The sequence below is a fragment of the Aptenodytes patagonicus genome, chromosome 3 (genome assembly GCF_965638725.1).
Source record: "Aptenodytes patagonicus chromosome 3, bAptPat1.pri.cur, whole genome shotgun sequence".
Classification (NCBI taxonomy): Eukaryota; Metazoa; Chordata; class Aves; order Sphenisciformes; family Spheniscidae; genus Aptenodytes; species Aptenodytes patagonicus.
In genome coordinates this window covers 128,602,435-128,619,380 of record NC_134951.1, presented here as the reverse complement: position 1 = coordinate 128,619,380, position 16,946 = coordinate 128,602,435, and the positions used below count along the sequence as shown (strand labels likewise).

At 43.3% G+C, this 16,946-nt stretch overlaps 1 long non-coding RNA gene across 3 annotated transcripts in view; it reads left to right on the top strand.

Moving 5' to 3' along the window:
• Nucleotides 1-16,946, top strand: part of LOC143159123 (uncharacterized) — a 510,504-nt gene that overhangs the window by 390,073 nt on the left and 103,485 nt on the right. The window contains exon 4 of one of the 3 annotated variants that reach the window (XR_012995118.1): nucleotides 16,031-16,159. The exons of the other annotated variants lie outside the window; for them this stretch is intronic. This is a non-coding gene — a long non-coding RNA (uncharacterized LOC143159123). The remainder of the gene's footprint in view (nucleotides 1-16,030; nucleotides 16,160-16,946) is intronic. 3 annotated transcript variants of the gene reach the window in all.

Here is a 16,946-nt window from a genome sequence, read left to right as displayed (position 1 = left end):
ATGTAAACACCTAGTTACCTGGGGGACATGTAAGGGGGGTTAAGAGTTAGTGGGAAAAAGAAAAGCAAAATGTAATTATGTGAACAAAGACAAGAGAACAAGTAAGTAAAACAGCAGTAAGGGAATATGATGATTGCTGACATGAAACATGGAGATCAAACTAATGCAGCTTCAAGGGGGCACCTGCTCCTTCAACGGCAGGAGTGCTGCGTGGCTGCTGATGGCAAGGGCTGTGCCGGAGAGGATTGCCACTCTCTGTGTGCAGAATATGAACCTGGTATTTGTGCCTTTTTGTTCACTCCCATTAGTGGCAGAAGGGTAATACACAGTATGCATGTGTATGAAAACATGCTCTTCTGAGTCACTTGGTGTTTTATTTTTGTGGATATCAATTTCTGGAAACCGAGCCTGTGTTTCCCATTTTCTGCTCTCCTCAGGGGCTGGGGAGTTCACACAGCTTCAAGCAATGGCCTTTCTTTCAATTCTGAGTTGCCATTTTCTCCCATCCTGTTGAATTTGTTTCACCTACACTACCTGCCCACGCAGTGTGCCTGCACATACAACACTGATGGTGTGGGCAGCAGGAGGAGGATGGGGATGTGTCCTGCCTGTCCCATTGAACAAGGCACAGGAGGGAGCTCCATCAGATGTGAGATGTCCCGGGCATTGTGGGAGGCTGCAAATGCCACCCCTGGAGCTTAGGAGGTGCCTGCTGGTTCATATCCCAAGTGGCCACTGCAGAGAGGAGAAAAATACAGCAGCTCAGAGACAGCCTACTCCTGTTAGATATATTGAGAAGATATTTTTAAATTACCTCTGGAGTATTTTGGTTGGTACTGCTAGCGAAAGTAGCTCACAGGTTCGCATCCTTTCTTCTAATATGGATGGCAGAAGAGGACTCTTTTATTTTGGCGTGGAGGCACACGAGTACGGGTGACAGCTTTGTTTACCCTGAGTTCCCCTTGGGCATTGCGAGTGGCTGGGGCCTGCATGGAGGCAGGCAGGGTGGAAAGAGCCCTTTGCTCCAGCAGGTTCAACGGCAGGGATTGCTGGGGGTGGGTAGTAGGTGTGCTACCCGTGCAGAAAGTGCAGGGACCGCTTCACACAGCAGGTTCGTTTTCCCCCAGACACCAAGTGTGTTTGCTGTGGCTACAGTCCCCTTTGGACAGACCATTTTTGCTATGGATACGTGCCAGAAATGATCCGTCCATGCCTGACGGCTGGGTGCTGTGGTCGCTCCCATTTAAGTACGCACTGAAAACAGGAGGAGACCATTTTTATGCATACACAAAAGCCAGGATCAGCTTGGGCCAGTGTGTGAACAGTGATTGAGTGGTGTTGGGCAAAAATCAGGATTGGCTCACACATCAGTCCAATCCTTTAATCAGAATGAATTGAACTCTAATCTACTTCTTGGCAATGAACAAATAGGCAGTCTTGGATATGGATGCTATTCTGTTTCATGGATATATGTGTTTGTGCAGAGTATGGGGGCGCGGGTTAAAATTAGAGCTGTGTGAGCCCTGTAGGGTTCCATTCATGATGAGGTTTGCAAACTAATCCATGTTGCTTGATTTACAGGGATTGGAAACAAACCAAACCTCGTATATTTGTTTGAAAGGTTTTGTGTGATGTGGGGATAGGAGCTCCATGTGTACTTGCTCACTTGCATTTTTCCCTGAGCTAACCTTCCCTAGATAAGGCAGGAAGATCTTAAGGTTTTGTGGTGAATAGGTGCATAGAAAGAAGCCAACGCTTTTGCCTTCGCTGGTTGTGCTAACAAATGCTGAGTTTCATGAGTTATATTTCCTTTTAAAAAAGATGGTCTCCAGGTAATGATCTACTTGTTCTTCTCCAGCGCTAGCATTGCTTCTCTTCCACAGCTGTTTCCTGGCTGGATCTTAGGTCACATACTTGTTCTCACCTCCTTAAAACATCACCAGAGAGACCCTAAGGAATGCTTAAGTCTCTTATTCTCTGATTCCTGTAGAAGAAATGGGAAGACAACTGGTATATTGCTTCTCTTGAAGCTTCTGTTTCGTAGCATTTATGTTAATTGGAGCTAATCATGACTTTGAAAGGGACAGTGGGACATGTCTCACCTTCTGATGGCAGAACGGGGAACTACTTTGGAATGGCTTATACAGCACTGGAAGAGCCAGTCAAGGAAGAACCAACTGAATGATTAAATATAAAAAATATCAGCTACCAGCAATTCATGTTGATTTGTAGCGTATATTGAGAACTGCAAAAATCCTAGCTGTAACACTTATTTTGGCCTACTTTATGTATAGCTCCTGAAATCACTCTTTACCTTGCATGGGAAGATAAACCTGGTAGCTCCCGAATGGTTATGATAAAGCCAAGAATGTCTTTATTTGGCTAAACTTCAAACCTTCAAATCCCATACAGTGCCATGTTGTCATTAACTACTGTGGGCCAGGTTTTCAGAGAGAGGCAGGCACATTACTCTAAAAATTCGAGACTTTTTCCCTTTCATAGAGCATCTGCTCAGGATTTGAAGCTGTAGCTGAGCAGTCTTGAGTGCAGTGTCTTCAGGGGCTAAAGTATCCCTTTCTAGAAGATGGCAATCAGCTAACCCTTGCACATATCTCTCTTCTATGCTATAGCTATCTGCTGCTAGAATCAATAGCAGCTGTAATGACCAAGCACATGGATGACACACCTAGCAGTGAGCCTTAGTGTCAGTGAGCTGGGGCAGGCTGGGGGAAGCTGGCAAGTTACACCTTGGGTGTGAGGAAAGCTGGAAATTAAACGAGGAAGGAGGACAAATAAAGTGCGCTGCCTCAATAGATGCCTGCCGGGGACAGGTCTGCTTCAAGTTCCATGTTGCTGCGCCAATGCATCACTGTCCTGCTGCAATCCTGATTTCCCCTCCTGCAGGGGTACAGAAGTTACCCCAGGTAGTTCTGAGCTGAGGGAGCCCACGCTCTCACCAGCTGAACCTGCGCTGCTCAAGTTATTGCTGTGGGCACCTCTGAGCTCTGGGCTCAGGCTGAGGGGAGCTGCTGTTTGGCCCATGGCTTTCTGCCAGTGGTTTAACCCCTGTGATGTGGCTGTGGGAGGAAGCTGAAAGTATTGCTCATATTGTGTGGTGGTGAGGCCTTAAAGCAAAAAAAAAATAAGTTGCTGTTTTTTAGAGTTGTCGTTGCTCACCAGTTCTGTATCATCGGTGAGTTTTGGGCTGAATCTCTCCTTTCTGTCGGGCAGGCGGTTATCTGCAGCTTAATTGGTCATACTCGAGTGTTGCAGGTTTAACTCGGAGGATTAGCAATTGCTCTGGACAGTGTTGCTGTTAGCAGGGGGGTTTGAACTCTGAATGGGAAAGATCAACAAAGTGTCTCATACGCATTTTGTAAGCGATGACAGACTACAGCAAGTTACCAGGAGGCTATATTAGGTAGAAATCTTACATGTAGCTTGGAATGGCATAAGGGGAAAAGTGGAGATAGGGAAGAATATGTGACTATTTTTGTCCATCAGTCAGATACCTATTGGTCAGTTTGTTGCAGAGGTTGCCTGGAAAGGTCAGCAGCTCAGTGAGCTGTGCTGCAAAACATGCCTGGGCTAAACCGAAACATTCATTCCTGCATAAGCCAGGCAATCTCACAACTATCAACCGCGAGCTGCAGTGTGGACAAAGCCTATCCTATTCTTGTGTTACGGACATGTTGGTACTAGTCAGTTATGACACCTTTTATTAGTTCCAGAAAACGGCCTTGTTTTCTGCAGTGTATCGTTTCTTTTCTGCTGGGTTTTGATAGGGTGTGCTTTGGTTCAAGCTGTGTGCCTTGCACATAAAGCACGCTACTGGAGTCTGCTGGCAGGCTGACCCCTTTGCACTGAGACAGGACAATGGCAGTGTGACCTGCATTACTCAGATTCCAGCCTTCACAGAGCTGTCATCAGCATGCCTGGAAAATTAATGCCATTACGCTGTCGCTTGAGGCTTGGCATGGCTGCTTCTCGCCTGCCTGGGAGAGGAAGCCACGGCGGAAAGTGAATATTGTGGCTTGCTGCTGCAAGGGAGGAACAAGCACTGCCGAGAGCTGATGGGATATTTGTCTTCACGAGTTTTGCAAATGGAAGTCCACCCTCTCTGTTTAGTATAAGCTTTTGTGTATTTGCAGCACTGTCTTTCAGTGGTTACTGGAATCTGTGCTAACTAGGGACTGATTTGACTGCTGTTATTCAATGTGGTGTTGTGACACTTTCCAATTTCCACTGGGCATTATCTTGAACAAGAATGGTGAGGGTGCAACAGTTTTTCTCCCCTCTTGATTTAAATGCGTTTCTTCCACTGTCCTCCCCTGCAACATTTTTTTGCAGGGCTTCTTGACATGAAACAAACTCATACTGTTAAAGCCAGTGAATGGAGTCATGAATATATTTCTTGTCCTTGACAGCAGTGGCACTCAGCAAAGTGAATAACTGTTTAACTATGCAAGGGTACTGAGCGTCCTCACATCAGCCTTTCGAGTAACTTTGGGAGAGTGGTTTTATTTGCAGGAAGGTGGAAAAGCCATAAGAGAACCAAAAAGCAGGAGAGGAGGGAAGGGGACATCGCTGCCTCTTCTTGCTCCGTTGCACCAAGCCAGCCCACTGCTGCCTTTCCTACCCTAAAAATACTGTGATGAGCCGCAGAGGAACCAGCTTCCTCTGAAATAAGAACCAAATAGTAAGAGACCCTTGTGGGACAGCATGATCTCTCTTGGATCAGTCCCACAGTGTGATCCCTGCCCAGTGCTGGAAGTTGGCTCTCTGAACATCTCTTGTGCCCACCCATTCCCAGATGTGAAGCAAGTGGTGTCTTAACTTAAATCTCAATGTTTATCCCCAGAATGGCTGTGAGATTTTAAATGATGCAACTTATTTTGAGTTTTCTCCCTCTTTTACCCGCTTTGGTTTAAGCTAGTAGTGGGAGCACTGAAGTGCTGAGAGAACAGCGTGTGGCTTTCACAGCAAGCCTCGTCCTACAAAATCAGCAAGTAACAGAAATCTTGCCTGACACAGGGAGCTTTCAAGGCAAGGACAAGCATCCAGTAATGATCAAAACTTCAAAATGGCAAGATCTCCTGGCCAGGCACCTACTGTGTGATGGAGAAGCTCCGAAGTCTATACAAGAGCTGTAAGACATTGATTAGTATAACCACACAATTACTGTGTACATGACGTTAAGCAACAAACATCCTGAGTGTTATTTGTTGCATTATTTGTTCATTTGCATTATGAATATCCAGATCAATAAGACCAGATTCCTAACTCTTCCTCTTCCTTTTAAGTAACAGTAGATGAAGTCCTGTTCCATATAAATGTGAGTTAAATAATGCAGACTAAATAAAGAGACTGAGATGCACTGAAAAATACATGAGAAGGCAGATATTGCTCTTGTACCTATTGCACATACATGCAAACCTGCACCGCAAACGCAGGCTCCTCAGCAAGTCGTTTCTTTGACTTTAGCATTGTTGCAACTGCACACAGAAGTAACAAAACAACTGACATGGTGCACTGACCTCTGTTAAACAGTTGTTTATTTGACTGTTTCTGCTAATATCCTAATAAGTCACAAGTACAAAGTGCTCGCTCTCTCTCCTTTTTTTCTTTTTTTTTTTTTTTTTTAAATTGCTAGCCATCCAGGACTCACTGAAGGCAAAAACAAATCACTTCCTGAACAAACAACACAAGGGACCAATGTTAGAGGGGCAGGCTCTGCAGGGGGAGCGGATGGGGTGCTGTTTGGAGCAAATCAGGTGTGTTCTCTGAAGGACCCAGGGACCTCCCAGCAGAACAGGAAAAGACAGCGTTTCGGTGCCAGGAGCGGAGCTGGCCTGGCAGCGCTGCAGAGCTGTCCAGCTCTGGAAGCTCAGGTGTCTCCAGGCATGCACATGGCAGCTCTTGTTATCTCACAGCAGTGACATCCTGTGCCTTTCACACTTGATTTTTGCTCTCAGAAAAAAAAAGCACTTCAATATTCAGGGAAAAACCATGCTCATTTATAAGTGGGTCTGTGAAAAAATAATGCTTTTTTTACGTGCTGCTCCGCCTCGTTGCTTTGGTGACTGAGGAAAGAGTGTAGCATCTCTTTAACTTTTATATCTACAAGTCCTTTCTTAGGGTCCCATTTTATTTTAGATAGCTTCTGCTTGAGCATCTCTTTGTCGTAATGTCTGTAGAACCACTTAATGTTGGCATTGGAAGTCCTTTACTCAAAGGGAATTTTTGATCGATGACATATCAGGAGCTACTGTTCTTGGCCTGGAATAGCTGAGAAATGTGGAAGGGACTGAACAGAGTGTCTGTGTTTATGTTCCAGGGAAGAGACCCATCTGGACTTGCTCTGCCTTGTGCCTTGCTCTTTAGAGGTCCGTTTGCAAAATGACAACTTTCTTTCACAATGACAATTACTTCTGAAACAAGCAGTCATGCTTAGCAGTCGCTGCCCGATTGCCAATATTTACCTTGCTTTATTACATTGCTGTAAACTTTGGTTGGCTATCAGAGCCAGTTGATGACTCTGACAATTTGGAATCTGAAGGGCTCTCATGAAATTAAACACCACCTTTGCGTGCCATCCAAGCCTCTAGATGGGCAAGTGAAAATAAATGTTCGAAAGGTTGTACTTTATATAGCCACAGACTTGACCTCTAAGTGCCTTAAAAGGGCTCACATACTTAAAGGTGCATTACCAGGCCTTACACTAATTCACTGTGATAGCTAAAGTGCTTTGTGTATACCACAAGAGACCAGAAGCCCTTGAGGATCCTTTAGAGCAGAGCATGTGGGCAGTTAACATTATTCAGCTTGAATTTTGTATTTGCAGCCAGTCATGAGTGAAAGTAGGGGTAGACTATTTGCATATTGTCTTGGCATAAAGCTAGAAAAATGCTTCCATATGTGTAAGTCATGTAACTTCATCCTGTGTGTTTCTTAGATGCCTGGAAAACCCTAAATAAGACAAGGCCCTTTCTTTTTCTGTTCTTATTTTTTCTTTTCTTCTTTTCCCCACTGAGAATTTCTTGGGAGCATTCATCCCTCCCTCTCTTTAAGTTTGCTGGTCTAAGCAGGAATACTTGAGACTGATTTTAATTCTTAACTAGATGGACATGATTTATTAATTCACATTTGAAATAACAATTGCAGTCGGAAGGAATCAGCTGAAAGCCTTAATTACATTGGAAAATATGCTTCAGTGTAGCATGGCCCCATTCAGCTTTCAGAATGCATAATTATCATCATTTTTTAATTTTTATATTTGAAAAATTGTGATGGAGACCAGACTCTGCTGGCTACTCGCACTGCTTCAAAGCAATGCCTAAATCAGAAGTGAGTCTTTAAATAGATCATTTTCTTACTTGCTTGTTAGTGCCCAACCACATATGTAGACTTATTGTGCAGGGCTTGGCCTCAGTGTTTTGAGTATTATTTTTACATCTGAGCCAACTAGCAGTTTCTGTGCCCAATTCCAAGGAAAAAAAGATGTTAAACTGTGAATGCGCACTGGCATATGAGCTGAGATTAGGTAATTTGGGATCACTCCATAGAAATCACATATGGGCTTCGGAGACTGGGAATTCATTCCTGTTCAAACAGTGACCAAATGGGGAATGGGGAAGCAAGATCAAGGTAATAAAAAAAAAAAACAACAAACCACCAAACTTCCTGAAAAGAAAAAATGCGCCACAGAACAAGAAAGACAAAACAAAGCCTTCCTTGCTTTAATTTTGAAAAAAATGACAGTTGAGAGAGATATTGGCCCACTTGACCCAAATGAGGTAACACATGAGCATTTCTAGCTATGATTGCAATTCCTATCACCATTCTGTCTCTTAAGACTTCTGAGTATTTTCCTTCATTCTGTGTCTGTCTGTCTTCACTCCGTATTTGTTGTTTTCTGACCATCTTTTATCTTCCCCATGACCCTCTTGCCCTCATTCTGTTGTCTAGGTTAGCTATTCATTAAGTTCACTATAAAACTGGTACTAGTTAGGGAAAACTGCTGTGAAGTCAGTCCATTATGAGACGATTGCTTTTTTATTTTTGAGTTTGAGAAACCTAGAAAATCTGTGCAAAGTTCACTTTAAGATTTGGGTTAAAAAGGAAATCCAAAATTGTTCCAAGTCCTTGTTCAGAATTGTGATTTGGCAAAAAACCTGATCATAGCCCTGGTTTGGCTTTGGACGTAAAACCAAGGCTGAGAGGTGTCTGGAATAGGTTTGCTTATTTTCAATTATGAGTTCGGATGCGGTAGGACTAAAGTAAGGTCCACAGGGGCCCAACTGCCAGGGTAGAAAGCTAGGAGAAGGTCCTGGTGGTTAGCAAGGCTGGGACCCTACTTCATGACTTACTCCAAGGCCTCTTGCAACCTTCTGTTGCCAGTAATTTCCATTTCCAGGTACGCCCCGACATCCTGGAGGAAAACCTCCCCCTGACGGCTACAGACTAGACTACAGAGTCTATTCATCCAGTGTAAAATACTAGATAAGGTGTGGGTTGGCTTGTGGGAGAATAGTGTGACTGGCAAAAGGAAAACCCAATCCCTCAATATCCTGCACTCAGTGAAAAGCACTACATGGTGTGGTTTCATGTTAAGACCTGGAGATGGTGGAGCTGGAGCTGTAGAACAAGGAACTGTCTGATTCTTTGCTAGTTTTGCCTGACCATCTGCGGAGCAGCAGGAGCCCTTCCCCCTTAGCATCTCCCAAGTCTCAGCCCCTCAGACACAGCAGAGAGGAGGCATGAAGCAAAATGTAATAGGTGGTCATATGGGATACTGTAGAAGACGGAGAGGGCTGAAGTGGAAGAGGAGCGACTGAAGTAGCTCATAGTTCATTCAGCTTGAGTATCATCATCTGGACAGAGAGAAGAACCTAATCCAAAACCTCATCTTAATTAGACAGGAGAAGGGAAGGGGAGGATTGTGATGCTTATCTGTTTAAGGCCAAAGGAGAAGCTATGGGTTGGTATGTGATAGACACCACAAAAGCCACAGGGTTATTTTCTTGTTCTAAACACAGGTTAAAGCAGCACTCTCAGGTATTGGAAAACACTAAAACTTTTCACCGGCAAGATGATGCTGTATGAGGTGTCCTAAAGAAAGTGAAACTTTCTGAAGAGAAGGCTATCCATTACAGAATTTGAGGCGGGCACCACAGACCACGTAGGCTCTGTTTGTCAGTGTAGGAGCAGAAATAACTTCTTTGCACCGTACCTACCAGGCTCTGGATAAGGAGCACAGTTTGCTTACCAAGCTATTAAGAAAATAGATTAACAAATGCTGAAAATATGTATTTCCTCTTCAGCAAAGGGCTCTTCCCAGGCTTTTCCTGAAAGAGAGTAGTCTGAAATCATACACAGGAGTGCCGGAGTAATTGGTTAAAACAGGGGGAAGGAAATATCACTTTAACCACTCTGTGTCCTTGACTAATGTTAAAAGCTTTTGCCTTTTCTCTCCAAACTTGATGAAACTTCTTACACCTGTACGCACGCAGAAATGTACTTCTGAAGTAAAATGTGGTAAGTGTTCTTCAGAAGTCATTGTTAAAATACAGAGGAGGATCCTTCTTTTATTCCGAGTCCTTCCTTCAGATGTGCACAAGTCTTCAAATATTTTTACAGGGAATCGGTATGGTGGAAAGCAAAGTGGTTATGACTTACATGATGAAATAATTCCACTTATTCTTGCCCCTAAAAGATGGAAATGATAGTTTATCTATGGTCTTCCTTAGCAGCTTTTGCCCAGTGTAGCATTCACAGTATTGAATCCCAAACCTACCTCGTAGGTGCGTCGTGTATCTCATTAGCTCTTCAGGTCTTCCCCAAAACTTGTCATCTTTGCTTTCCTCCCTGGGCCCACTGAGGACCACCACCCATTGGCTGGCTGGTGAGCCCACATCATGTACAATGTGGCCTTCTTTTGTGCATGGGACTTACTCAGACCTGAAGTGGTGTCTTGCCAGAGCTGGGAGATACCGCAGAACTCGACTGACAGGCTCCTGACCTTTCTGTGACTTGGAAATGGCCACTTTTTAAAAAAGGTTTGTGATTGTTTATAGGAAAAGGCAATGAGAGAGCTAACAGGGTAGCTGTATCTGGTAAATTCACCTCTTCTGTCCCTTCAACTGACTAGAGATAAATAAGGCAAATGCAAGACTGTACTTGAAAATATAAGAGCAAAAGAACAATTTTTTCTCCTCTTGGCATGGCTTCCGACAATGTTTGCTGTCTGCCAACGTCGCTGTGAGTTACAGTACACTGGGTCATCATTACGTACATGGAGCCAATGAGAGCAAGAATAACCCTAGAAACAGTCTGTTTTCTGTCACTGAGCAAGTGTTGCTCTCTACCCCTCTGATATATCCAACTACCTGATATTTAAAAATGACTGGAGTTATGTTCAAGCTGCTTGTCCATCCTTTCCCAGCAATAACACTGGTTAAACATGTACACATATATATAATATATATGCATAAATAAAAATATATACATACACACCCACAAACATATACATGTAATGCTCTTGTACGTGCCAAGCTCATCAGCTGTCTGCTTGAGAAAAGCAGGACAAAGCTCTGGGCAAACTGAAGGTGAAGGAAGAGAATCAAGACTGATCTCTGAAAGGGAGAGACAGTTTCAGCGAGCAATGCAGCTCAGTCATTTTGGAAATGCAGGATTTCTGAGAGCAGAGAGCGTTGTTGCTTTAGGATCTGATTTTATTCTGAATGTTTGAGTACTTAATGAAGGGTGACACCACAACAAGAGCAAAGGAAGAATTGTTGGTGCAAAACTCATATCCTTATCTGACCCCCAGCAGTGAAGTTTCTGAGCATTAAGCACCTCTGCGTTTATCCTCTTTGCTCCTCGGCCATGAAAGAAGTTTATTTTTATTCCCATTTTAATGATAGGAAACTGACAATCAGGGAGACGATAATTTGGACTTTCAAAGTCCTGTTTAAATAACTAGGTATAGAAAGAGGGCAGCATGCCAGGAAAAGAAGGTCTTCTGAAAACATTTCTGCAAACATCAGGAGGGAGCCAAATGCTTTCTGCTATGCTGGCCCTCCTGGAAAGGACATTTTCTGCAAACCTGGCCTTAATTGGTGCTGAGCACTGGAAAATTCTGGTCCTCTACTCAGCATTATGGGTCAGCTTGGTGTATCTGTTGCATTAGACCATCCACCCTCTGATTCAAATCTTTGCCCTGGCTGTACATGCCCAATTTTATTTTGTTTTATTTGTGAAGAGCAAATTCAGGAGGAAAAAAAAAACCTACTTTTTTTTTCTCCCCTCCCCCCCCCTTTTTTTATGTCCTTCTCATCTTTCAGCCTGGGATTTACAGTAGCATGGCCCATCCTACCCCCTTCCAAAATGCACTGAAAAGGAGCCATCTGTGGGTTCCCTCTGTTGATATATTTCCAAAAGACCTTGCAAAGTGACATTAATTGTTTTGACTGTGTGCACCTATTCGTTATTACACACTGCTGCCCGACTCTCTTGCCTTTTTTTTTTCTCCTTTCTTCAAGTAATAATCTTGCACTGTACTCAAATATTTGTGTACAGTCAGCTCAGAGGAAGTCAGCCGAGAAGCCTTCCTGCCATCAGGTCTCTAAAAGCAGAGATGTTCTGAAGTAATTTCAGTGTAGGGAACACATTTCATACTTATCAGGCGATTTCTTATGTACAGATGGGACCCACCCATACCACATTATTGAAATTAGCTCCTCTCCAGATTCCTTCCACTGTAGTCTGGGTTGGCTGTAGAAGATTTGAGCACATCACCTTCAGTGTTACCTTTGCTGATGTATGAGTTGTTGACTGCACGAGCTAGGAGCTGACATTCAATGCTGCACATTTCTTTCTCCAGCAAAGCCATGAAAATCTGATGGACTTCCTGGGCAATATTAAATCCCAAGCAAAAGCTTTATAAAACTACTTCAGAACACTATCAAATTATTAGTATTCTTTTTCATAATACAGATGGGGTCTCATTTTATTGAAAGAAAAAGAGAGAGAGTGTTTTTTCCAGCCCTCTTGGGAATTATTTTATTGAAAATATCAAAACTGGGAAGATTTCTCCAGTGCCAGGGGTCAGAATCTTTGACTAGTTTGTTGTAATGTGAACATACAAAAATTCACTTAGTGCTCATTCTCTTTTATTTAACGTACAATCCAGGTAGTTCCACTTTGATTCTTTACCTTACTGTTCCTAGCCCTGAACATTTGCCTTGAGTGTTTTAAATTTCTTTCATGAATTCTGAAGAAGGGAAAACTTCAGGAAAATTGCCATTGGCCTAATATGTATCGATGTACTATTACAATAAAACGAATATTTGTTATTCCAACTGACACTGAATAAACAAGTACTTTATATTTCTTCTGGGAAGCTCTAACTTGAAGTATTCTTCACTGTAACATCTCCACTTAAAAATAGCATTTTCTTACTAGTTCCCTGTGAATCAGACCTGCATGCCTTAATGAGTAAGTGTTTAATATTTTAATTTCTATTAATGCAGAATAGTAAATGCTGCTGGAAGTCAGCTGAAGTAAGAACGATGACAAGCAGCTAAGTTACATTTCTCCCTGTGCATCGTTGTCATTGTCACTGAGTACTATCAATATAAGGGCCAGCCAACTCATAATTTCAAAGGAATTGGGTTTTTCAATGATTGCTGAGGGCAAGTTTTTCATGCAGACCCTTTATTGTGACAGTGATTCATGAGAAGAAAAGAAATCAGCTTGATTCTCTCATCACCAGTGACATTTTCTTTGGACTGGCAGTTAAAATACTTTTTTTGCTTATAAACAGATTACTGGTAATCTCTAAAGTCAGGTAAAGGTGACAAATATGGAACCCCTGTGGATATATATGTTAGTCATCTTTTAGCATAAACCTGGGCTGTAAAGTGAGATCACCAAACACAGCCTCGTTACCTCAACTTTTTTGCCCTTTTCTTATAAAAGGAGGCAAGTTCACCTGAGTTGTGTATTTAAACCCTGTGAAGGTTTGTGTCCATGTCTGAATTAGGCAGTGTCTCTGACAGGCCAGTGAAAATCCTGATTTGGAACAACTCTGCTGTATGAAAGCTTGGCTCTTCTGCAGGTTGGCATTGCTTGTTTTAGGCTACGTTGGCCAGTATTAAAATGCCTTTAAATTCCTCCAAAATGACAGCTAAGGGAAGTATTGTGTTGGCGTTTTGAGGCAGATCTTAAAAGGACAGCTTTTGTCTGAGGTCATACATAGCATCAGGCGCAAGTGCTTCTTGTGTTCTTTGTCAAGGAGTTATGAAGGCTCCATCCATGCAGCTGGGAGTGCAGGAATATTGCTGATGCAGAGAGGAACGTGTTTCGCAGGGCTGCGTGATCTAAGATGAGAAAAACATGCCATCAGGATGTCTTTGATTGCTTTAACCTTTCTGTCCTCCACACTGAGGCAGCCCCTGGAGCCGTTCTCTTGCTTCCAGCCAAGATTCCAGCCTCTTTCCAAATATCCCGTTTTAAGTAAGCAGGTGGCTGAAGTCTTCCTGAGTCCAGGGACATCTTACCTCAGCATGGTCTAAACCACAACAAAACAAAGGGGAAAAAAAAAAAAAACCCAGCAGAAAAACAGTGTGAACTCAGGCCAGTGCTTGTCTCTCTTGTTTCCGACTATGCAATCCGTATTCTGTGAATAAATTCATTTCTGCGTGTTTAATCTGACACCTTTTGTAAGCAATACACTCACTCAAAACACCAGCAATGAATAAACACTACCAGCCTCTTGTAGATATTTGATTGGGTAGCTAATTCACAAATGATTGACTACCCAAGTAGAGAGAGCATATGGAGGCTCTGTGAGCGACTGTCAACACGAGGAAAGTAGTCAGGGAAGCCAATTGTTAAGAACTGAAAACAATAGCGAACAAGAAAGTCCTTGAAGGAATGTGGCACTGGGTCTGCTTGAAGGATGAATTTATGAAAACGCGTGGCCAAAACAAAAGAAGATGGCAGCATCATTTCCTATATATGCTGCTCGTTGTTGGTTATTATTATTCCAATTTTTGACACTTGAATGAAATGTGGTATAATTGGGCTTCATAGCTGCTGCTTCAGGCGACATCAATTGCCTTTTTTAAAAATGATGATGGCGTTGAGGGAGACTCTTTTTTTCCTTTTATGTTTTGAAGCTGCTGTACTCTCAGTGCCACTTGTACAATACACGAAAGGGGCATTGTACTCCTGGGAGGGTCTGCAGGGCTGGGGACTGATCCCATGAAGAAATATGAGATGGAGAAGAAAAGAAAAGTAAACATACTGTAGGATGTTACGCTAAAGCGAATCCCAAGATATCCCTTCTTCTTTTTCCTCGCTGGGTTTTCCTTACCGATAGCTCGAGCATTTCACTTCCTTCCCTGTAGCACACAGAGTGTATAACGTTACAGGTGTATGCAGGAAAACTCCATTCCCTGCTTTCCTTTGCTTTGATTCAGTAATCAATTCTGTCAAGTTTGAAAGACCCTAAGCTGTCATGAAAGGAAAATCATTCCTTAAACTGTGTTTATTTCTGCTACAAAAAACCATCTCTGCATCTTTTGTTTGTATTGATAGGTATACTGCAGGATGTGGTTGGCTTATTTTGACTTGGGGAGGAAATAAGATGAGCATTACGTTTTTCAAAGTTGGATTCAGCAGGGAAAGGGAAGATGTATTCATCATTCTGCTTTTGCATTGAGAAGCAATTCTTTAGGAGGTAGAACAAATCTTTAAAAAAAATAATGCTGAAAATACTCTAATGACTAAGACGACTGAATGAACCTATTGTGGCTGAATCCTTTACAGGGGATAGATCCTACTGGGTATGTTTTAAATATCACATCATGCCCATCATTTCTGCTCCTCCTCAAATCCACCAGTACAGGGCTGGTTAAGCACCAGCATAGAGCAGCATTTCATTTCAGTGTCCCCAAGGGAACTTCAGGCCCCCGAGGCTGCTGGGGTGCCCTGCCCTTACAGCCCGTCCCCTTGGCTGTCCCCCCAGCATTAGGGTTTGGGTGGTGATGTAGAGCCGAAAGAAGTAGAGAATTTTTTGGCTACAGTAGGGGAAGCCTTTGCATTACCTGAATGACAGGTGGAACTGGCGCTGGAGGAGAAAAGGGAAATTAGTTGAGCCATGTCCATATAGCTTTAAAAACAAAATATTTGCATATCTTGAAGGCAGTGTCCCTTCAGACAGACCCAAATGAAGGGTCTGGATCCAAACACCCCCAAATGAAGGACCATCTGTATTGTAGCTCTGTTGTAGCCGCTTCACAGAAAAACTGCCGAAGGGTGTGCAGGATGTAGCCCTTCTGCCAGGTGCTGTCAGCAGCAGTGGATGCTGGGTTCGGACATCAGGAGGGTCCTCCTAAAATTAACACACACACACTTGTGCAGATCCCCGGGTGAGCGAAATGGCTCCCCTTGGTGCCCTCAGGCAGCAAACTTTCCTCTTTTGCTAAGGCCTAAGTTTGTGCACAAAGCAAAGAAAACACTGCTGAGAAAAAAGGAGCATAAACGGGGAAACACAACCACAATAACAGAAATGTCAGTTTATAATGTTACACCTTGTAAACAAGATGTATGTAAACTCCCCCTCAACGCACGCACACATATGTGCGCACTGCATTTTGGGCAGCAATCCTTTTGCTCCCTTCTCTTACCCTCTGGCAGGACTGTTCAGTGCATATTGTCCTTTTAATGTTTCTTTTTGCTTCTCGCCAGCCCTTTCCCCCAGGCACCCCACCAGGAGTTGTTGATGTTGACTAGTGGAGATGCTGTCTCTCTACCAGGGGTCTCTAACCACAGGGTTAGACTCGTGTCTTCCTGCTCTTACTCGATCATACAGATGCCAGGGATAGGAGTGCTGGTAGAGACATGTTTTCCCCTACTCCCAGCGTCTCCTTCTGACTTTTCATTCTCACCAAAATGCCAGACTTCGATTACTTTAAGGCTCTGCCAGCTGGTAAAACCTATTTCTTCTTCCTCTTCTTATTAGTGAGATCCCAAGCGGAGGATCCCCCGTGACAGCTAGCACTACTGCCAGGAGCTGATGCAGAGCTGGGGGCTGCCTGCGGGTGCCGAGCTGTAGCAGAGCCAGCGGGGTCTGGGGCGCTCGTATTGGCAGGTAACGCTTGGAACTTTGTTGCCTAAAGACACAAATTTCAGTGCAATTCTTAGGTGTAGACATTTAACTACTAATGATTTAGGATCTTAAACAGTTTTAAAATATTCTTTTTAATGAAATCTTTGCAGTTAACCTTTAACTGCTTCCAGTTCACAGAATCCTTTACAAGAAAGGGCAGGAAATCAATAGCTCTGAAAAGCAAAAGCAACAGCCCTAGCATCAGCATGTGCCATATCATACTGGTGTGCCAGTGCAAGCAATTGCCTAGAGCAAGCAGGAGGTGACACAGAAGAGCCATCCCTCTGCCTGGGTTACTTTTGCATTATAATCTGGCTCATAAGGAATCCCGTAAGGAAAAGGGAGGATGAAGGTTGGTTTCATCACCAAGCCGTTATCAGGGGAACTTGGGGCAAGTGATGTTTGTCCGTGCAGGAATTCCTAAATCCATTGATTTCTGAGAGCTCATTAGTGTGAGTATGGCAGGCAAGATTTTGACCTGCTTTTGGTGGTGTGCTGGTCCTGGAAATTGTTGTTACTTTTGTGACTCTACTACAAGTACTATAAAACAGGAAGAGGCTTAAAATTAAGCTAGCTGCTTATTGACCTCAATTTCTATCTCTATGCAAACAAACAAAAACCACACACCCCCATACACCCCCTGTTCAGTGAGCTTTCCTGCTTTCCTTTGTTCAGCTTTTCCATGCTTTTGTCTTAGATGTTAGAAGGTTGGACACAAGGTCATTCACTAACCATTTCATGTGGATACAGCAAGTCAGTTCAGGTCTTC